General features: G+C 40.7%; 2 non-coding genes across 2 annotated transcripts; both read right to left on the reverse strand.

The window, feature by feature from the left end:
* Positions 1-9067: 9067 nt before the first annotated feature.
* On the reverse strand, positions 9068-9140 carry Trnav-aac. The gene has a single exon. It is a non-coding gene; the product is annotated as a tRNA-Val (tRNA).
* Positions 9141-9298: 158 nt separating this feature from the next.
* Trnav-cac lies at positions 9299-9371 on the reverse strand. The gene has a single exon. It is a non-coding gene; the product is annotated as a tRNA-Val (tRNA).
* Positions 9372-21222: the final 11851 nt, after the last annotated feature.

Genomic DNA, 21222 nt, shown 5'->3' on the forward strand with positions numbered 1-21222 from the left:
AACGAAAATCACATACCCACACTCACGACATTACGAAACCTCTCCCTGCCATCCTCCCTCCCACACACACAACGTGTTTAGTAAAACACTTAAACAGGCAATATGTCCGCGGTATACTTTGTCTCCACGAATACTCATCTAGGTGGCTTTCAAGAGTCGAAATCTGACGTTTCCCTTTCCCTATAAGAGATTTTACCGCTGACCAGTACCCCTCTATGCTGTTAGTGCAGGCGCCTGGCGATAGAGCTCTAAATTCAATGTTGTGGTTTACTACTAGATGTTAATAACCCCTATCCCCTAAATCCCTATATGAAGAAAACCCGTCTGAAATAACAATAGAACCCTCTGCAACCTGATCTTCAATTAACCTAACCAAAACTTCCTTACTTCTATTTGGTACTACTCTGAACACTACATCGTCACAATGCTGACCTGAAACTACTGCCCCCACACCCATAATCCCACCGGAGGTTCCCCCCTATTGTACTTCCTTTTCCCAAAATGCGGTTCGTCAATTTCGACCATAACACCCGGCTCCCCCAACGGCCCGCTATGTCTCATATATTCCCCACAAACTTCCCTACAAAACGAGTACCAGTCTACTACCGTACGCTTACTCATACGACATTCATGCAAACAGATCCACACAGGATATCTTAAACACCAACCGTTTGTGATTTTCATTATGTCCCTCAGTGCGAGCTTAGATTTCTCGAACCACGTTCCCCTCGTAATAGATCGCCATAACCGGTCTCTGCTGCACCTCCATACAAATAAGTCGTGAGTACGGCGACTTGATATACTGGTGAGGCGCATATGTTCGCCGCACTCACGACATCGGACGTATTCAGCAATGAGACCACACATTTGCAAGAAGCAAATTGTGGTCAACATGTCTTCGCCCATGGCTTCTCTTAAATCGTCAAGATTCTTTGGGATAGACAAATCCATTCCTATAAAAGAAAATAAGACACTAAAAATTGTTCTACAGTAAAAAACTAATACTCCAAATTACCTCAATATCACTACGAAAAATATTAAGTACCGTCTGAATAAGAAACAAACAATTAACTTAATCAAATCACACGATTAATAATTTAACGAATACCAAGCGATTGCTTTTAGATTCACATTCAATTATTTTAATGATAGCGCTTATTGGAACACAGAACTTTTATTATCTACGTCTCGACAATGCAGTTACTACACAATTTCTGACAAACAAATAAGGCAACATTAAAGTTGAATACTGAAGGCACAAGGAACGAAATTCTATAGTTTCGCTAGGCATTTTACTTTTCTTGCATATCATAAAATTATTATATGACGATACTTACCGTCCATTGACTGAAATATAAGATTTTCTTTCTCTGTTTGAACCATGTGCTTTTCCTGTACATGTGCTTTCAAATTAGCCAAAACGTTAAACGAAAAACTACAATCGTCCTGTGGGCATTTCACTGTACCATCCATATTCGGTTCTATATCATGCACTTTCCTTATGTGTGCATAAAAAGTTTTGGGTCAACAGAAGCGTCCGATCTTACCCGTCGGCTTTGACCCGTGACGTAAGCGTGTTGTGGTGTGTGACGTCATTACGGCGCGGAGTTTGATTTGCGATTGTGGCGTGTTTGTAGATGTCTTGTTTTTGTTTGTCGTGCTCTCTGGTGGTGTGTTCATGGTTTTCGTTTGTTTCGTTTGTTTCGTGTGGTGGGGTCAGTTTTCTGTTGCTCAGGTGTTGGATTTGAAGCGGAATTTCTATTAGTGAGTTAATGGTTAATTTAATGCTCATTGCTGTACGTCGGGTGAGTTTGTTATTGAGTGTATTTGGTTGTGGTTTTTTGTTCAGGAATGGATATGAAAGACCGCCTTAACAGTGTTCGGTTGAGGGCGATGATGGGGGAGACAGCTTTAGAGCTGATTAAATTTCTTCAGCTATTTGGCTTAATTGCCGAGGTCGTGAAGTGCGGTGTGTGCCGTGAACCTATGAAATTGGTTAAAGTTCCGGACTCTCGGACCAGGGACGGATACATGTGGTGTTGCCGGAAAGATGGCGTATGGCGTTCTGTAAGGCGTGGTACCTGGTTCGAGAAGTCTAGATTGGCCATGCGTGAGATTGTGCTTATTACGTATTATTTTTGTTATAGTTGCGGGCAGAGTTTTTGCGCGTTTGAGACTGGTGTGAGTGAGAGGACTGTTTTAGACTGGTATTCCTTTTGTCGTGAGGTGTGTTCCGAATTTATTAAGTACAGGGGTAAGTTGGGTGGGCATGGGGTGCTTGTGGAGGTGGATGAGTCGCAGTTTGGTAAAAGGAAGTATGGGAGGGGGAAGTCTGTGGCTGGTCTTTGGGTGTGGGGGGCTGTTGTTCAGGGGGGGTGGGGGTACTGAATGTGTTTTTAGGGTTGTGGAGGGGAGGTCGAAGCCTGAATTAGTGGGGTTAATTGAGGAGTATGTAGAGCCGGGGTCCACAGTAGTTTCAGATGCGTTTTCTTCATATAGGGGGTTGGGTGAGAGGGGATTTAATCATTTAGTAGTGAACCACAGTCTAGAGTTTAAGAATTATGATACTGGGGCTTGCACTAACACAATTGAGGGGATGTGGGGAGCGGTTAAGTCAGTTCTTGGGAGGGGGAAGAGGCGCTCTTCCAACCTTCAGTCTCATTTAGATGAGTACTGTTGGCGGAAGAGTGTCCCAGAGGGCTATTGCATTCTTCGGGTTTTTTTAAGGGCTGTGGGTAAAATGTATAGACCGAAAGTGGTTAGTTAGGGTGGGCTGGGTAGGTGGGTGGGTGGTTTATTTTGTTGTATAGTGTTTGTGTGTTGTATTTTGGAGTTGTGGGGGAGGGGGTTGACGTTTGGGTGGGTTGGGTTTTTATTTTAGTTCAGTATTTTTTCGTTGGTGTGTGTGTGTGTGTTTTTGTATGTGTGTGTGTGTGTGTGTGTGTGTGTGTGTGTGTGTGTGTGTGTGTGTGTGTGTGTGCGTGCGTGCGTGTGTGCATTTGTGTGTGATTGTGGTGGCCAATCTAGTTTGTGGAGCTGGAACTTTTTTGAGGTAAGTTCCGTTTTTTTTTTTTTTTTGGTTATTTATGTATGTTTTGTGTATTGGGTATAGGTTGGAAACATCCGATCTCACGCGTCGGCTTTGACCCGTGACGTAAGGGACCTACACATTGATCTGTAGCGTAGCCCTGAATACGAGGTTAGGTTGGGAGTTTTTTTTTGGAATGCGGCCGCGGCAGCGGCCGCCTATGATTCGAAAATATTGATTTGACACTAATGAACATGTATACGTAATATGAAGCAATTTGATGAACATATTGATCTGTAGCATAGCCCACTTGAGGTTAGGTTGGGAGTTTTTTTTTTGGAATGCGGCCGCGGCAGCGGCCGCCTATGATTCGAAAATATTGATTTGACACTAATGAACATGTATACGTAATATGAAGCAATTTGATGAACATATTGATCTGTAGCGTAGCCCACTTGAGGTTAGGTTGGGAGTTTTTTTTTGGAATGCGGCCGCGGCAGCGGCCGCCTATGATTCGAAAATATTGATTTGACACTAATGAAGCCTGTGGGGGGATGGGGGGGCACTGCAGACTCCCCCCACCGCATAACGACACATGATGATCAAATTTTGAAAAAAAATGAAAAATTTTTTCCGTACCTGCTAAACTGCATAAGTGCCGATGTATGTAGGTGTAAGGGAAGCTTTCGTTTCTTAGTTTTCTATTGGGGGATGTGATCGGTAGGTTCTGTTGAGCTATATAGGTTAAGGGAAGTGTCCGATTATGGATAGGAATGTGTTTTTTGGTATTTGGTCAGTTTTGTGATGTTGATTTATTTCGTTGTTTTGCGTGGTTTTGAATGGCGGTCGGTGGCTACATTTCTGTATATTTAGTTTCTCCGCACCCAAAAACCCCTAATTTCCCACGCTTGTCCCGTTACAGTCATTAGGCTTTTTGTGAAACTTGTGTATTTCAGTGTTTACAATACGTATGCGATGTTTTTATATCCGCCATATTGGAATTGTTTATAGTCGTTTCCGCGGTATTTGTGACGTCATGGGTCAAAGCCGACGGGTAAGATCGGACGCTTCTGTATTTCCAAAGTTTTTCGTAACTGAAATGTTTTATCGCAAACAAAACACGTATTGAAATCCGAGGTCTAGTGTAGCATGGGATACAACCCGTCAGCTTTGAACAATGACGTCACAAGTCGCCAGAGAGCATGTATTACAAAGATGAAAGAGCTGAAGAGAATGTTGAGAAACAAAGGAATGCGAGAGAGATAAATATTGATCTTGTCAAAAGCCGAGAAGCGATTCTTCTTAGTGTTGTAGCTCCCTTCAGTAGCTGATAAGTGTTTTTTTGCTTTTTTTTTAAAAAAAAAAGCTCACGAGATAGAATAAACTGATCCTACTTTATTAAGCAATCAATAAAAAAACTAAACTAAAACATAACAGATTTTTTTAAAAAGCCAAAAAACACTTATCAGCTACTGAAGCATCTGTATCTTAGGATCAGTTTATTCTATCTCGTGAGATTTTTTTTTAATAAGCCAAAAAACACTTATCAGCTACTGAAACATATTGGTGGAATAAGAAAGTGAAATATGGTAACATAGTGGAATATAGATAAACGATCGCTTTTAGATTCACATTCAATTATTTTAATGATAGCGCTTATTAGAACCACAGTGTTAGAACCTTCGACCATAGATATTGGTAGACTGGTCATGACGTATATTTCGTGGCACCAACATCTCTACTGCTATACCACGTGACTATTGGCAAAACAACGGTGGTATCCTGTTGTGCTTATGGTTGTACCGAGCGTTTTGTGAAGGGAAGTAACATTAAACGTCGCGTGTAAGTATTATTAGTACAATTTAGCGGCATTTCTTGAATACTGATAAACTATTGTGTGTATCATATCCTTACCCAGAACGCCACAGTTACGTAAATTGGCGGTTTGAAGTGCTGTGTGTGTTTCCAGGCGCACATTGCAATCGTATATATTTCTTGAAATGGTAAGCTACAAAGCCGCTTTTTCTCTTTCGTATAGGTTTCCAAAGGATGAAGAGTGCAGGCAGATGTGGATACAGGCAGTGAAACGAAAAGATTTCAAGCCTACTGCGCACACACGCATCTGTTGGAAGTACTTTGAAGAATATATATATATATATAAACAAAGATGATGTGACTTACCAAACGAAAGCGCTGGCATGTCGATAGATACACAAACATACACACAAAATTCAAGCTTTCCCAACCAACGGCTGCTTCATCACGAAAGAGGGAAAGAGAGGAAAAGACGAAAGGATGTGGGTTTTAAGGGAGAGGATAAGGAGTCATTCCAATCCCGGGAGCGGAAAGACTTACCTTAGGGGGGAAAAAAGGGCAGGTATACACACGCGCGCGCGCGCACACACACACACACACACACCCATCTGCACATACACACTATATATATATATATATATATATATATATATATATATATATATATATATATATATATATATTTTGTGTGTGTGTGTGTGTGTGTGTGTGTGTGTGTGTGTGTGTGTGAGAGAGAGAGAGATATTTATTACCAATAACCCTTCCCACTCCAAAAGCGATGGCAATGTGCATTATTACTATATAAGAAGAAAGGATGATTTTTACTATCCTGGATTAAATCTGACTTTGGTACAAAAAGGGGTGAATTATGCTGGTATTATTTTAAAGAACAATTTGCAAAAACAAGTTAGGGGTTTGATTTCTCATCAGGGTTTAGTTTTATTTTGTACTTCCCAGTTACAAAACATACGAATATCAGAAACAAATACTGAATACCATTTGCAAAAAGGTAGTTGTATGACCTATGTTAGTTTCCAGATAATAAGCTGTAATGTATGGGATAAATAATATGCTGCTACAAAAATCTTTGGTCATTTACCAAAAAGCATTAAAAGCCTGACAGATAGCCAACCAGCATTTAAAATCAAACTAAAAGAATCTATGAATGACAGCTCCTACTCAGTAGACGATTTTTTAGGTATAAATAAGTGATTGGAAGAATTGTCATGTAATGATAGGTCTACCTTTCATTAAACTGACACTGTGAAGTATCGTATTCATGATCTGTGGAACAAGTATTCATGTAAGTAGGTACTGATTTTGTAGATATCTTATTTGATACATCTACGAAACAAACTGTTTAAACCAAAAAAGAGCTTTCAAATGAAACTGCTTTACGTTTTGTGGGTGAACGACACAACTGAGTTCGTTACATTCGATGTGAACACGTGTGTTTACGTTACAGGTTTCGTTGTTTATGCCGATTTATGAAGTCTATAACACTTTCTACAACCAAGGCACTAAAACACACACACGCAATATTTACATTTTATGCAGTGCATAACGCATATTGTTAGTAGAGAATGCATCTCATAATTGGTAACACTGAAATATTCGCGGCGAATATATTGCCGAACATAGAAAGTGTTTCAGCAGTTCACAAAGTTCATTGTGAAGTAATGGCTATAAAACCAAATTTGTACCGTGGTTAAGCAGTAATTTATCACTTCTAGCTGTGTTTACATAAGCTACATTTAATGTGGTGAAGTTAGCAGGAAATCCACTGAGAAATACTGGAAGTGAAATCAGAATGCTGCCTTGAACTCCCGCCGACGTTCTGCCAACAGTCACGTGATTCTATGTTGCAGCCACGCCAGATGTATAGCCGCTGCACTGCTTGCGCAGTCTATTAGTATCTATGGTCGAAGGTTAGAACACAGAACTGCCTTATTATCTATGCCTCGAAGTGAAGACATTACTATCTACGACTAAGGAATGACGTCATTGTTCAAAGCCGACGGGTTGTGTCCCCTGCTACACTAGACCCGAAATCCGCCATTTTAGAACAACGTATCAGCAAAGAATGCCTTGCATGGAGGTACCTCCATGAACCTGCGTCTCGCGACCCGCTGGTCGCGATGCTGATTGGCTGACAGTTAAATTCATGACGTCATATACAGTAGCGAATCAGAAGCGCAGCATTGCGACCAGCGGGTCGCAAGACTCTAGTCGAGACGCAAGTAAATAACAGTCGCCTTCTTAGTGTCAAGGTTTCCGAAGTTGCTAACGTATTCGGTGTTTCTCGTATTGAAGCCTTCGATTTTGTGTATTACGAAAGTTATGATCCACCGTATTAAAGATCTCTCCAAACAGTGCCATTTTTAATTCGGTCTTTCATTTGTGCACGAGGAAGCTAGTATTATTGAGTGATTACTGACAGATAAATTGTAGTTGCACATTCTACAAATGATTAAATTAATGCATTGCAAGGTTTCTAGTAACAGTATAATTCCAGTCTGACTGTATCCCTCAGTAAAAGAGATCGAATATATTACAATGTCTTATAGTGTATTTGTACGAAACATAACTCCAATATCTGTAATTGAGTAACTTTAACATTAAAGATCTCTCACAACTTCACATTTTGATATACCAGGCCGTATTACGTTGGTTGTATTGATAGAGAACGGTATTATTGTTTTACGTGACAGTTTGTCATATAATTTCCGAACACAGATTGTATGTGCGAGATTACTGCGTTATTAATAGATGAATCCCAGGCACATGTAACACAAACAAATACGATGTTTGATAAACCAACAAGAATAACGTTTACGTTTATATCTCTTTAGATCATCTTACATGATGACAGCTTGAAACAAGCAAGAAAAACAGAGTTTTACGTTCCAGGACTGATAAGAATCGTACATATTTTTGGATACACATTATCAAAATAATTTTCCCAGATTTATCACCACACCCAAATACTTAAATATAGCTACTTGTCTGTTGTATGTCTGTGTTCCCATATTTCTGCTGGCTTGGAACTGCATGTACATTGTGTGTGTACCAATTATGAACAAAATGTTACTACTGAAATACTGGTTTGCATTTTCTATGTTCATAGTAAGTTTTTTTCTCCAGGTCATTGTAAGTGCTGTCACTAACTACAAAATATGTATTATCTGGATTACAGAAGCGTCCGATTCCACTCGTCTGCTTTGACTCACTAATATGGTGGAAACAACCATTCTCAATATCTCCAATATAGAGCCCATAACGTCATTACATAAACACATCTTCCTCCAAAAATATAATCAAACTAACGAGACCAGTGCGGGAAATTGGGAGTTTATGGGTGGGGACAAACTAAATATAAACACATACAGGCACACACCACGATCCCAAACCACACAAAACGACTACATAAAAACACCACAAATTCCGCCACACTCACAATATCGACAGGCATCGGTAACTTCCCTTCACCTACATAGCTCAACCGCAATTGTCGATACCACAAAATAAAAACCAACTACCCCAAAAATTATAATCACACCGCAACTATTAATACCACAAAACCAACACATGAAACAACGGGAATCGCACACTTTCCTTGACCTATATAGGTCAACAGCAGCTTACGATACCAAAACAGCTATGACGACACATTGGAATCGGACACTTCCCTTGACCTACATAAGTCAACAGCAGCTCATGATACCAAAACTCACATAGTTACCATGACAAATTGGAATCAGACACTTCCCATGACCTATATGGCTCAAATACAACTGACGATATCAAAAAAATTAGAATTGAGTTCTTTCCCTAAGATACATAAAATCAACCACAAGTGCCAATACCAAAACATCAACTACCAACACATGCAGTAAATAACACCAGCCGAAGAACATATAAAAACTCCACCAAACATCATAACATGTGAACAATAGACCCAAAAACAATGATTATTTACCCCAAAAAAGTTCCGGCACTACACACTAGGTCAGCCACCCCAATATATAACTAGCGTTTTGTGCAAACTGATCGCACGTCAGTGGCTGAGTCAGCGCAAAAAGCTCGCCGTCAATATCAAATGAATTTCTTATTCGATGTGAGCAATTGACACTCTGGTCCGACGCGTGAATTTGATTACGAAGGTTTCGGGTACAGATGGTAGCGGATGCATGTTAGTAAGTCTTGCTTAAAGTGATGAAAAAGTGTTTCCGCCCGGGATCGAACCGGGGACCTTCTGCGTGTTAGGCAGACGTGATAACCGCTACACCACGGAAACTGCTTGTGTGCACCTTACTTCACAGACAACTTGTAGTGATGTTGCCATCGTAACTAAAAAATTCAATAAATGTGGTACTTGCAAAACGAAGGGACATGCAGAAGATCCACACACGATGTGGTTCATTGGAGGACAATACGACATAGGCAGGAAAATACTGTTCCCGCCCGGGATCGAACCGGGGACCTTCTGCGTGTGAAGCAGACGTGATAACCGCTACACTACGGAAACGACGGATACGCTCTGTCCATCCTTGTACACTCGAAGACGCCTCAGCCTTTCTCCCGTCCGCGCATGCACACACCATAGTTCATTTGACAGCCTGAAACCCATCGTAGCCGAGGGCTCAACAAGTATTCGGGGTGCTCGAGAGGGTGTATGTCGTAGCATCCCCAACGAGATAGCGGCGTTTCGCGCAGTCGTTATTGCAAGTCACATCAGCAAAAACAATCACCTCCTTAGCAGCAGGCAGTGCTTACTTACCAACGCCCCTCACCCAACCTTCACCCTCCCCCCAAAAACAAAAACAAAAGCCCACCAACAGTCCCTGGTCAGAGATGCCAGAACTCGGGATAATCACACATTCAGCTTGAATACGCCACATTTCACTATCTCCACCACAAGCCCAAAAAGTTGCAGAATCTTAATAAAGGACAATATGTCGTCCCCCATTTTAGGCCGTAGACGCACACTATTAAACCTAGAAGTCATTTCCATACCTAACAATAGAAGCCACAAATAATCATAAACACAACAGAAACTTAATTCTTAACTCACTGAAATCAATTTTCGTTCTTCTATAGAAGACACGACTGATAAAAGTACACCTCCACACAGAGTCCCAAACGAACCCAGTGTACACCACATAACATGCGGATCATACACACACCACCAACCGCAACAAGACAGCATCTACAAATAAAACACACTCATAAACTAAACTCTGCACCATAATACGTCACACACCACAACACCTTTACGTCATGGGCCAAAGCTGACGGGTGGGATTGGCCACCTCCATTGACCCATGTCATCAGCATATATAATGACATTTGGACCCTTTAATGTACTCATATCGTTTATATAGAGAATGAAAAGCAGTTGACCCAATACTGTGTTGGCTTTGAGGCTCAGGGATTCTCCCCTACACTTGTTTATTAGAAACGTCAGTGGCTCCACTGGAAACTCTGAACAATAATTAACTGCTCTTGTACATATGTCATCGGGCCCTATAGCATTTTTTTTCTTTATTTTCATTTTGCAGATTATTTTTTATATTTACAGATCATTTGTGAGAAACAGAAGTAAACACTCTGTTACATTTACAATGCTTAAAGAAATATATTATTCTTTTTGTTTTGTTTTGTGGGATTTTGTCATACGAGATTGTCTACCACAGTTACAATTGTGTTCATAGAAAATGAAATCGATGAAATGTGGGTCCAAAAATTCATTTCCTTCTTTTTTTAGGTGTTATGTTTTCATTATTGTTGGCACGTATTTCTTTTCTGTCTGTGCTAAACAAAGTCCAGACAGTCTTTGCCATATTAAGTGGGTAATTGATTTCTTGAAGAGATATATATATCAAGTGGGTAATTGATTTATTGAAGAGATATATATATATCTCTTCAAGAAATCAATTACCCACTTAATATGGCAAAGACTGTCTGGACTTTGTTTAGCACAGACAGAAAAGAAATACGTGCCAACAATAATGAATAGTAAGTTTCTCAATGTTTATCCATGGATTTTCTATAACCATGTTACTGTTATGCTATATTCTGGACTGTACTAAACTGGTAAATCAGAAATGTATAAAGAATTGTATGGTAGAGCAGGCAATCAATGAAGCAAAGAAACTACATGATATAATAAATAAATAAATAAATAAAATAATAACAGAAAAAATGCAAAGAAGTCGGAAGTGAAATTAACTCTATTGTCTACCCTAACCAAAAAGATGATATTGCCATAACCCCAGACAAATGTAAGAAATTTTGTATCCAATCCATGGAAGAAATTGTTGTTGTGGTCTTCAGTCCAGAGACTGGTTTGATGCAGCTCTTCCTGCTACTCTATCCTGTGCAAACTTCTTCATCTCCCAGCACCTACTGCAACCTACATCCTTCTGAATCTGCTCAGTGTATTCATGCCTTGGTCTCTCTGTATGATTTTTACCCTCCACGCTGCCCTCCAATACTAAATTGGTGATCCCTTGATGCCTCAGATCATGTCCTACAAACCAATCCATTCTTCCAGTCAAGTTGTGCCACAAATTCCTCTTCTCCCCAATTCTATTCAGTACCTCCTGATTAGTTACATGATCTATGTAACTAATCTTCAGGATTCTTCTGTAACGCCACTTTTTGAAACTTTGTATTCTCATCTTGTCTAAGCTATTTATTGTCCATGTTTCACATCCACACATGACTGCACTTCATACAACTACTTTCAGGACATCATGACACTTAAACCTATACTCAATGTTAACACATTTCTCTTCTTCAGAAACGTTTTCCTTGCTATAGCCAGTCTACATTTTATATTCTATCTACTTCAACCATCATCATTTACACTCCTGGAAATTGAAATAAGAACACTGTGAATTCATTGCCCCAGGAAGGGGAAACTTTATTGACACATTCCTGGGGTCAGATACATCACATGATCACACTGACAGAACCACAGGCACATAGACACAGGCAACAGAGCATGCACAATGTCGGCACTAGTACAGTGTATATCCACCTTTCGCAGCAATGCAGGCTGCTATTCTCCCATGGAGACGATCGTAGAGATGCTGGATGTAGTCCTGTGGAACGGCTTGCCATGCCATTTCCACCTGGCGCCTCAGTTGGACCAGCGTTCGTGCTGGACGTGCAGACCGCGTGAGACGACGCTTCATCCAGTCCCAAACATGCTCAATGGGGGACAGATCCGGAGATCTTGCTGGCCAGGGTAGTTGACTTACACCTTCTAGAGCACGTTGGGTGGCACGGGATACATGCGGACGTGCATTGTCCTGTTGGAACAGCAAGTTCCCTTGCCGGTCTAGGAATGGTAGAACGATGGGTTCGATGACGGTTTGGATGTACCGTGCACTATTCTGTGTCCTCTCGACGATCACCAGTGGTGTACGGCCAGTGTAGGAGATCGCTCCCCACACCATGATGCCGGGTGTTGGCCCTGTGTGCCTTGGTCGTATGCAGTCCTGATTGTGGCGCTCACCTGCACGGCGCCAAACACGCATACGACCATCATTGGCACCAAGGCAGAAGCGACTCTCATCGCTGAAGACGACACGTCTCCATTTGTCCCTCCATTCACGCCTGTCGCGACACCACTGGAGGCGGGCTGCACGATATTGGGGCGTGAGCGGAAGACGGCCTAACGGTGTGCGGGACCATAGCCCAGCTTCACGGAGACGGTTGCGAATGGTCCTCGCCGATACCCCAGGAGCAACAGTGTCCCTAATTTGCTGGGAAGTGGCGGTGCGGTCCCCTACGGCACTGCGTAGGATCCTACGGTCTTGGCGTGCATCCGTGCGTCGCTGCGGTCCGGTCGCAGGTCGACGGGCACGTGCACCTTCTGCCGACCACTGGCGACAACATCGATGTACTGTGGAGACCTCACGCCCCACGTGTTGAGCAATTCGGCGGTACGTCCACCCAGCCTCCCGCATGCCCACTATACGCCCTCGCTCAAAGTCCGTCAACTGCACATACGGTTCACGTCAACGCTGTCGCGGCATGCTACCAGTGTTAAAGACTGTGATGGAGCTCCGTATGTCACGGCAAACTGGCTGACACTGACGGTGGCGGTGCACAAATGCTGCGCCGCTAGCGCCATTCGACGGCCAACACCGCGGTTCCTGGTGTGTCCGCTGTGCCGTGCATGTGATCATTGCTTGTACAGCCCTCTCGCAGTGTCCGGAGCAAGTATGGTGGGTCTGACACACCGGTGTCAATGTGTTCTTTTTTCCATTTCCAGGAGTGTATTTTGCTCCCCAAATAGCAACACTCATCTACTACTTTAAGTGTCTATTTCCTAATCTAATTCCCTCAGTATCATCTGATTTAATTCGACTACATTCCATTATCCTCATTTTACTATTGTAGATGTTCATCTTATATTCTCCATTCAAGACACTGTCCATTCTGTTCAATACCTCTTCCAAGTCATTTGCTGTCTCTGATAGAATTATAATGTCACCGGCATATGTCAAAGTTTTTATTTCTTCCCCACTGATTTTAATACCTATTCCGAATTTTTCTTCTGTTTCCTTTACTGCTTGCTCAATATACAGATTGAATAACATTGGGGAGAGGCTACAACCCTGTCTCACTCCCTTCCCAACCACTGCTCCCTTTCATGTCCCTCAACTCTTATAACTGCCATCTGGTTTCTGTACAAATTGTAAACAGCCTTTTGCTCCCTGTATTTTACCCCTGCCACCTTCAGAATTTGAAAGAGAGTATTCCAATCAACATTGTCAAATGCTTTCTCTAAGTCTACCAATGCTATAACATAGTTTGCCTTTCCTTAATCTAACTTCTAAAATAAGTCGTAGGGTCAGTATTGCCTCATGTGTTCCTACATTTCTACGGAATCCAAACTGATCTCCCCCAAGGTTGGGTTCTTCCAGTTTTTCCATTCATCTGTAAAGATTTCGTGTGAGTATTTTACAGCCATGACTTATTAAACTGTTAGTTCAGTAATTGTCACACGTGTCAACACCTGCTTTCTTTGGGATTGGAATTACTATATTCTTCCTGAAATCTGAGGGCATTTCGTCTGTCTCATACATCTTGCTCACCAGATGGTAGAGTTTTGTCCTGGCCCTGGCTCTTCCTAGGCTACCAGTAGTCCTAATGGAATGTTGTCTACTTCTGGGGCCTTTCACCACTGTGTCAAATTCTTCACGCAGTATCATATCTCCCTTTCATTTTCATCTATATCCTCTTCCATTTCCATAATATTGCCCACAAGTAAATCACCCTAGTATAGACCCTCTATATGCCCCTTCCACCTTTCTGCTTTCCCTTCTTTGCTTAGAACTGGTTTTCTATCTGAGCAATTGATAATCATACAGGTTGTTCTCTTTTATCCAAAGGTCTCTCTAATTTTCCTGTAGGCAGTATCTATCTTATCCCTGGTGATATAAGCCTCTACATCCTTACATTTGTCCTCTAGCCATCTATGCGTAGCCATTTTACACTTCCTGTCGATCTCATTTTTGCGACGTTTGTATTCCCTTTCGCCTGCTTCATTTACCGCATTTTTATATTTTCTCCTTTCATCAATTAAATTCAGTATCTTTTCTGTTACCCAAGGATTTCTTCTAGCCCTCGTCTTTTTACCTACTTGATCCTCTGCTGCCTTCACTATTTCATCTCTCAAACCCACCCATTCTTCTTCTACCATATTTCTTTCACCCATTCTTGTCAATTGTTCCCTAATGCTTTCTCGGAAACTCTCTACAACCTCAGGTTGTTTCAGTTTATCCAGGTCCCACCTCCTTAAATTCCCACCTTTTTGCAGTTTCTTCAGTTTTAATCTACAGTTCATGACCAATAAGTTGTGGTCAGAGTCCACATTTGTCCCTGAAAATGTCTTACAATGTAAAACCTGACTCCTAAATCTCTGTCTTACCACTGTATAACATATCTGAAATCTTCCAGTGTCTTGACGCCTCTCCCACATATACAACCTTCTTTCATGATTCTTAAGCCAATTGTTAGCTGTGATTAAGCTATGCTCCATGCATAATTCTACCGGGCAGCTTCCTCTCTCATTACTTACCCCCCATTCCATATTTACCTACTACTTTTCTTTCTCTTTATTTTCCTACTATCAAATTCCAGTCCCCCATGACTATAAAATTTTCAGCTCCCTTCACTATGTGAATAATTTTTTTGACGTCATACGTTTCTTCAATCTCTTCGTCATCTGTGGAGCTAGTTGGCATATAAACTTGTAATACTGCGGTAGGCCTGGGCTTCATGTCTACCTTGGCTACAATAATGCGTTCACTATGCTATTCGTAGTAGCTTATCCGTGCTCCTGTTTTTTATTCGTTATTAAACCTACTCCTGCATTACCCCTGCTTGAATTTCTATTTATAATGCTGTGTTCACCTGACCAGAAGTCTTGTTCCCGCTGCTACCGAACCTCACTAATTCACTATATCTAGCTTTAACCTGACCATTTCCCTTTTTAAATTTTCTAACCTACCTGCCACCTTGACATTCCAAGCTCCAACCCATAGAACACTAGTTTCCTTGAAGAAATTAGTAGTTAATAAATGATCTCCCGAAAGTGCAGTTAGTATCAGCGACAACTGCTTTGAAAAGCCTTTCCCATGCACTATCACAGGAGTGTGTCCAAGTACGATCCTGAAAATAGGTAAAAATTTCAAACCTTCAGCTAGTGTTGATTACTATGATTTGTCATGTAATTTGTTTAAAGATGCTATTGACTGTGTAATTTATCCTTTAACTTATTATGTAAATAAATCTCTAGATGAAAATAAGTTCAATGAGAAACTAAAAATTTCTAGAGTTGTGTCCATATATAAAAAAGTTGAAAAGAACTGTCCCACTAGCTATAGACTCATATCCATAACTCCTTTTTTTTTCTAAAATTTTTGAAACAATAATGTATAAAAAAGTTAGTGTTTATTTTGGCAAATCAATGATAAACAATTTGGGTTCAGGAAAGGTAAATGCACAACTGACTCAATGGATTCACAAGTAAAATTTGTCTTAGTTGTGTTCGACGCTAGGGACTACGCTCCGGCTATGTTTTGTGACCTGAGCAGAGCTTTTGATTGTGTAGAGCAGAGCTTCCCAACAAAATTTTCTCAAGGACCCCCTCATCGAACATGATTGGTGCCTTGTCATATCACAGTATCAAGTACCTAAAAAGCCAAATTAAGAGTCTTTTTATAAGTTTTCTATTTCTGGTACTTAGAAAAAACATTGACATATTCATTATTGAAAAAATATTGAGCTTAAAACTTTTTCAATTTAGCCATCATCATTATTGTTAAATTTTTGATTATTGCTCAAAATCTTTGGCTTCAAATCTGGGTGTTTAGCATAACAAAGTCCTTAAAAAAATTGAGTATGAACTGAAAATGACAGGAAAAAATTTAAACTGAGTGTATTGGTCTTTCAAGTGTACTACACTTGAGATTGCATTGAGTAGACGTGTGAAAAATAAGAAAACACTTATTTCATACAAAGTATTATTTATTTGAAAAAATACAGTTACAACAGAGTACTCCATCAGTATACAATTAGTTTTAATTTTCAGTTCTTAATGAGATGAGTTCAATCTGACCTCTGAGTCCCTTATTTCTGAAATATTAGGTTCCAAACTTGAAACTTTCACTCTGATATCCGACCGCACGTCGAGCCAATTCCCATATTTTGTTTTTCATGAACCACATGGAAGAAAATGCTTGCTCACACCAATATGTGGTTGCAAATGGAAAGATTTTTTTCATTGCCTTATCTCCAAGTTTCTTGTAGTCCTTGCGTGCTGTTGCCCAGAAGTCTGTAATTTTATCACCAATGAAAATGTTTATCATCATACCACAGCTGGACAGATCCACAAGTTGACCTTGCTCTTCTTCAGTGAGGCCTTGGATTTTGTCTATTTCTTCACATCTGAAGGGATTTTGAATCCATCTGTCGTCAGGTTCAGGGAAATACTCTCTAAAGTGGTGGCTAGGCTGCGTAGATGCTTGGCTACATTGATCTTGATCTGGTCAGGCAAACTCTTCTCTGATGACTCCAAGAATTGTTTTAAAGTAGAAAAGTCAGTTAGTGACTCATTTTCTATCCTTGACGCCCAGATCTGACGCTTTTTGACCATAGCACTAATCTTATCCTCAACTTTGAACATGTCTACATTTTTCCTTGTAAACTCAAGTTTAACACATTCAAGTGTTCAAATACATCAGCTAAGTACACAACTGAGCAAAGCCAAGAGAAGTTAGTGAGAAAATCCGCGTACTTTGTGTCAAGAAGGAAGACACGAAGCTCATCTCTAAATTCAAAAACTTTTGACAAGATCCTACCTCGAGAAAGCCATCTTACTTCCGTATGAATAAGAAGTTGCTCATGCTCACTGCCAATCTCTTTACACAACAAATGAAATAATCTGGATTGCAGATGTCGAGTTTTAATGTAGTTGATGATTTGAACTACTTCGTTAAGTATCTTTTGCAAAGGTTCAGGCAATCTTTTGGCTACTAAGCCTTCACGAAGGATACAACAGTAAGTCCATTTCACCTCAGGGGCTACTGCTTTGATATGAGGTAGAAGTCCTGTTTTTTTGCCAGCCATTGACTTTGCTCCATCCATCGACAAGCCTACACTTTTTTCCAGGTGTCATCATGTTCATTGAGATAATTATTTAATGCAGTAAAAATATTGCCTGCTGTTGTATGCAGTAGTTCGCATGAAAAAAGAAAATCTTCGAACACTTGGCCCTCCCATAAGAATCATGTGAAAACCAACATTATGGCTTTTTTTGATATGTCTGTGCTTTCATCCAATTGTAGAGCGTACATGTCACTCATGCAAAGTCTAGCCAGCAATGTTTCTTCCACTTTAACTGCCATATCAGTAATTTGTCTTTGAACAGTATTATTTGAGAGTGGGACAGTTCCTGTTATCTTAGCAGCTGCATCACCTAACATTCTGTTGCAAAGTATTATTGCTGATGGCAGTATAAGTTCCTCAGCAATTGTGTGGTTTTTCCCACATTTAGCAACAAGCTGAGCCACCTCGTAAGACGCAAGGGTTGCAGTTTCATTTATTTTTGCACCACAGTGTTTGGTAATTGTTTTATGAGATATTTTCAACTCTCTTAATTTATTTTCGAAAAAATCTAATGACTTACTTTTGTACTCTGCGTGCTTTGTTTCAAGATGGCACCAGAGATTTGCTGGTTTCATACATTCATTCAAAAGGCTTTCATAGCAAATTAGACATTGAGGTTTAGGCTGTTGCTCAGGTCAAGTGAAAGTAAAACCGATTTCCCAGTAATCAGAGTTATATTTTCTAATTTTTCCAGTAAGCTTAACACTGATCTTGGAAGGGTTAGGTTTAAGGGATGCCGACAATTTAGGTTCAATGGACACTGACAACTTCGGTTCGAGAGTCACTCACTTACTTGCTGGAACATCAGATGCATTATCTTCCTCTTCATCTGAGGCTTTTCTTGTTTTAATGAACCACTTTTTAACCAACGGTCTGTTTTTAACTACGCGAACCGTAGCTTCCACGAAAAACAATGATTTACAAACACTACTGTTTTAATACAGAATATTGAATATGTAAACAACGTGGTCTGTGAAAGCTCTGGCAATAAATTAACAATCGCCGATTGTCATCTGAAATGCGAGGTTCTGTGGAAAGTGACTGTCAGTTGTCAGCTGCAAAGAGGCAGCGCACACTGTCTAACAGCATACAACAGAACTATTTGCCTCTAGTTAATTCTAGTTGTGCACTAAGTGTGCTAGTGTCAGTTGGCTCTAGGAAGATGCTAGACACAGAAGTTAGCATTCGCTAAAGCTCTGCTCATGCAGGAAGCGGCCAAAACAAAAAATCTGTTATCATATGAAATATATTTTTTATTTTAATAGCATCTTGCGGACCGCTCTGGCATAGCTCGCGGACCCCGGGGTATCCGCAGACCACCTGTTAGGAACCATTGGTGTAGAGCATAATACTTTGTTGAATAAGGTACTCTATTATGGTTTTGATGGCAACAGTATAAATATGTTTAAATCTTTCCTAGAGAACTGCCAACAAGTTGTGTGCATTGGTAGAGAGAAGTAAAATTTGGTTTATATTAGATCTGGAATGCTACAAGTGTCAGTGCTCGGATCTTTATCGTTTCTGTTAATGATTAATGATACCCTATCAGGGGACACCACCTTATCGTAGGCACCTACAGCACTGCGTGGGAGGCTTTGTGTGCTGTGATGAGGTTGAGAGCTGTACCAGTGGTAGTGTAGCTACTGGCAGGATCACCCAAGCCAGAGTGGCCTCGACTGAGGAGCTAGACGAAGTGTGTCCCACACCATAGGGTAGGGGGGACTCTATAGGTTGCCAACCCCTCTAGGGGAGCTAACCCTGAAATGAAAGCCTGGTCTTCCAGGTTGGGAGTTGAGCACAGGGTTTGTGTGCCTTGTAAAAATCTATTATTGTGAATAATTCAACAAGGAATGCCACACTGCCCCTACGTAGACAAACTGATAGGAAACGGGAATATGGATTTATGAACGCTTGTATTTGGATCATGGAACGTGCGCACGCTGTTGCAAACAGGAGTGATGAATAGTGTTGCAGAAGAGGTGCTAAGGTATGGAATGGGAGATTTTACACCACACGAAATCAGGTGAAAGGGAAGAGGAGAGATTTATAAGCAGACATTCTTGATGTACTTTTGAGGAAAAGATGAAAGACTAGGGGAGTATGGAGTTGGGTTTATAGTCTCCAAGGATATGCGTAAATCAGTTATCACCTTTACCCCATATAATGAAAGATATGTACTCTGCGTATGAAAGGCATATTTCACAGTGTGACCTTTGTTAATGTATATGCACCAACAGAAGAATCAGATGAAGATACTGTAGACATCTTCTATGATAAACTACAGGAAGTGTGCGACAGAATACCCAGATATGATCCCAAAATAGTTTTGGCGACTATAATGGAAAACTGGTATGGGAATGGGATGTGTATAGAGGTATACTGAACAAACTTTTCCACAAATGTCTGCACATAAGTATATATATTTACTGTAGTCGGACACATGTACATCACACGAGATACAAATGCAGACTGAATGAATTAATATCGTGGCTCGGAAGAGTGATCTAAGGTCAAAGATTAAGTTGTTCATTGTCGATATGACCTATGAACGCCACACTGGGAAAGGAAGAGGCACTCGGAAGTGTGTTTGGTAAGGAAAGTCTGCATGATGAAAGTAATAATAATGGTATGGGGGTTGCCCAGTTTGCTTCTGCAAACAAGTTGAAGGCAGTAAGTACCTGTTTTCCAAGGAAAAATATCTACAATGGGACGTGGAAAATACCAGAAACAAATGAAGCAAACCAAATAGACCATATATTTATATCAAAGATGTGAGCATCTGATATGCAAAATGAGCGCACTTTCCAAGGAGCTAATTCTGACCGTTACCTACTTAGATTTCTGGAAGGCTTTTGATACCGTTCCTCCCAAGTGACTATTAATCAAATTGCTTGCATATGGAGTATCGTCTCAGTTGTGTGACTGGATTCATGATTTCCTCTCCGAAAGGTCACAGTTCATAGTGATAGATGGTAAATCATTGAGTAGAACAGAAGTGATATCTGGCGTTTCGCAAGGTAGTGTCATAGGCCCTCTGCTGTTCCTGACTTACATAAACGTTCTAGGTGGTAATCTGAGCAGCCCCTTAGATTGTTTGCAGATGACGCTGTAATTTACTGTCTAGTAAAATCATCAGATGATCGATTCCAATTACAAAATGATTCAAAAATTCTGTATGGTGCGAAAAGTGGCAATTGCCACTAAGCAAAGAAAAGTGCGAGGTCATCCACATGGGTACTAAAAGAAATCCAATAAATTTTGGGAGTATGATAAATCACAAAAATCTAAGGGCTGTCAATTTGACTAAATACCTAGGAATTACAATTACGAGCAACATAGATTGGAAATACCACATAGATAATATTGTGGGGAAGGCAAAACAAAGACTGCGCTTTGTTGGCAGAACACTTAGAAGATGCAAAAAACCCACTAAAGAGACAGCCTACATTACACTTGTCCGTACTCTGCTGGAATATTGCTGCATGGTATGGGATGTTTACCGGGTAGGATTGATGGAAGACATCGAAAAAGTGCAAAGAAGGGCAGCTCGTTTCGTGTTATCGCACAATAGGGGTGAGAGTGACACTGACATGGTACGCAAGTTGGGTTGGCAGTCACTGAAACAAAGGCGGTTTTCTTTGCGGCAAGATCTATTTACAAAATTTCAATCACCAACTTTCTCTTCCGAA

Source organism: Schistocerca piceifrons, chromosome 1, assembly GCF_021461385.2.
Source record: "Schistocerca piceifrons isolate TAMUIC-IGC-003096 chromosome 1, iqSchPice1.1, whole genome shotgun sequence".
NCBI lineage: Eukaryota > Metazoa > Arthropoda > Insecta > Orthoptera > Acrididae > Schistocerca > Schistocerca piceifrons.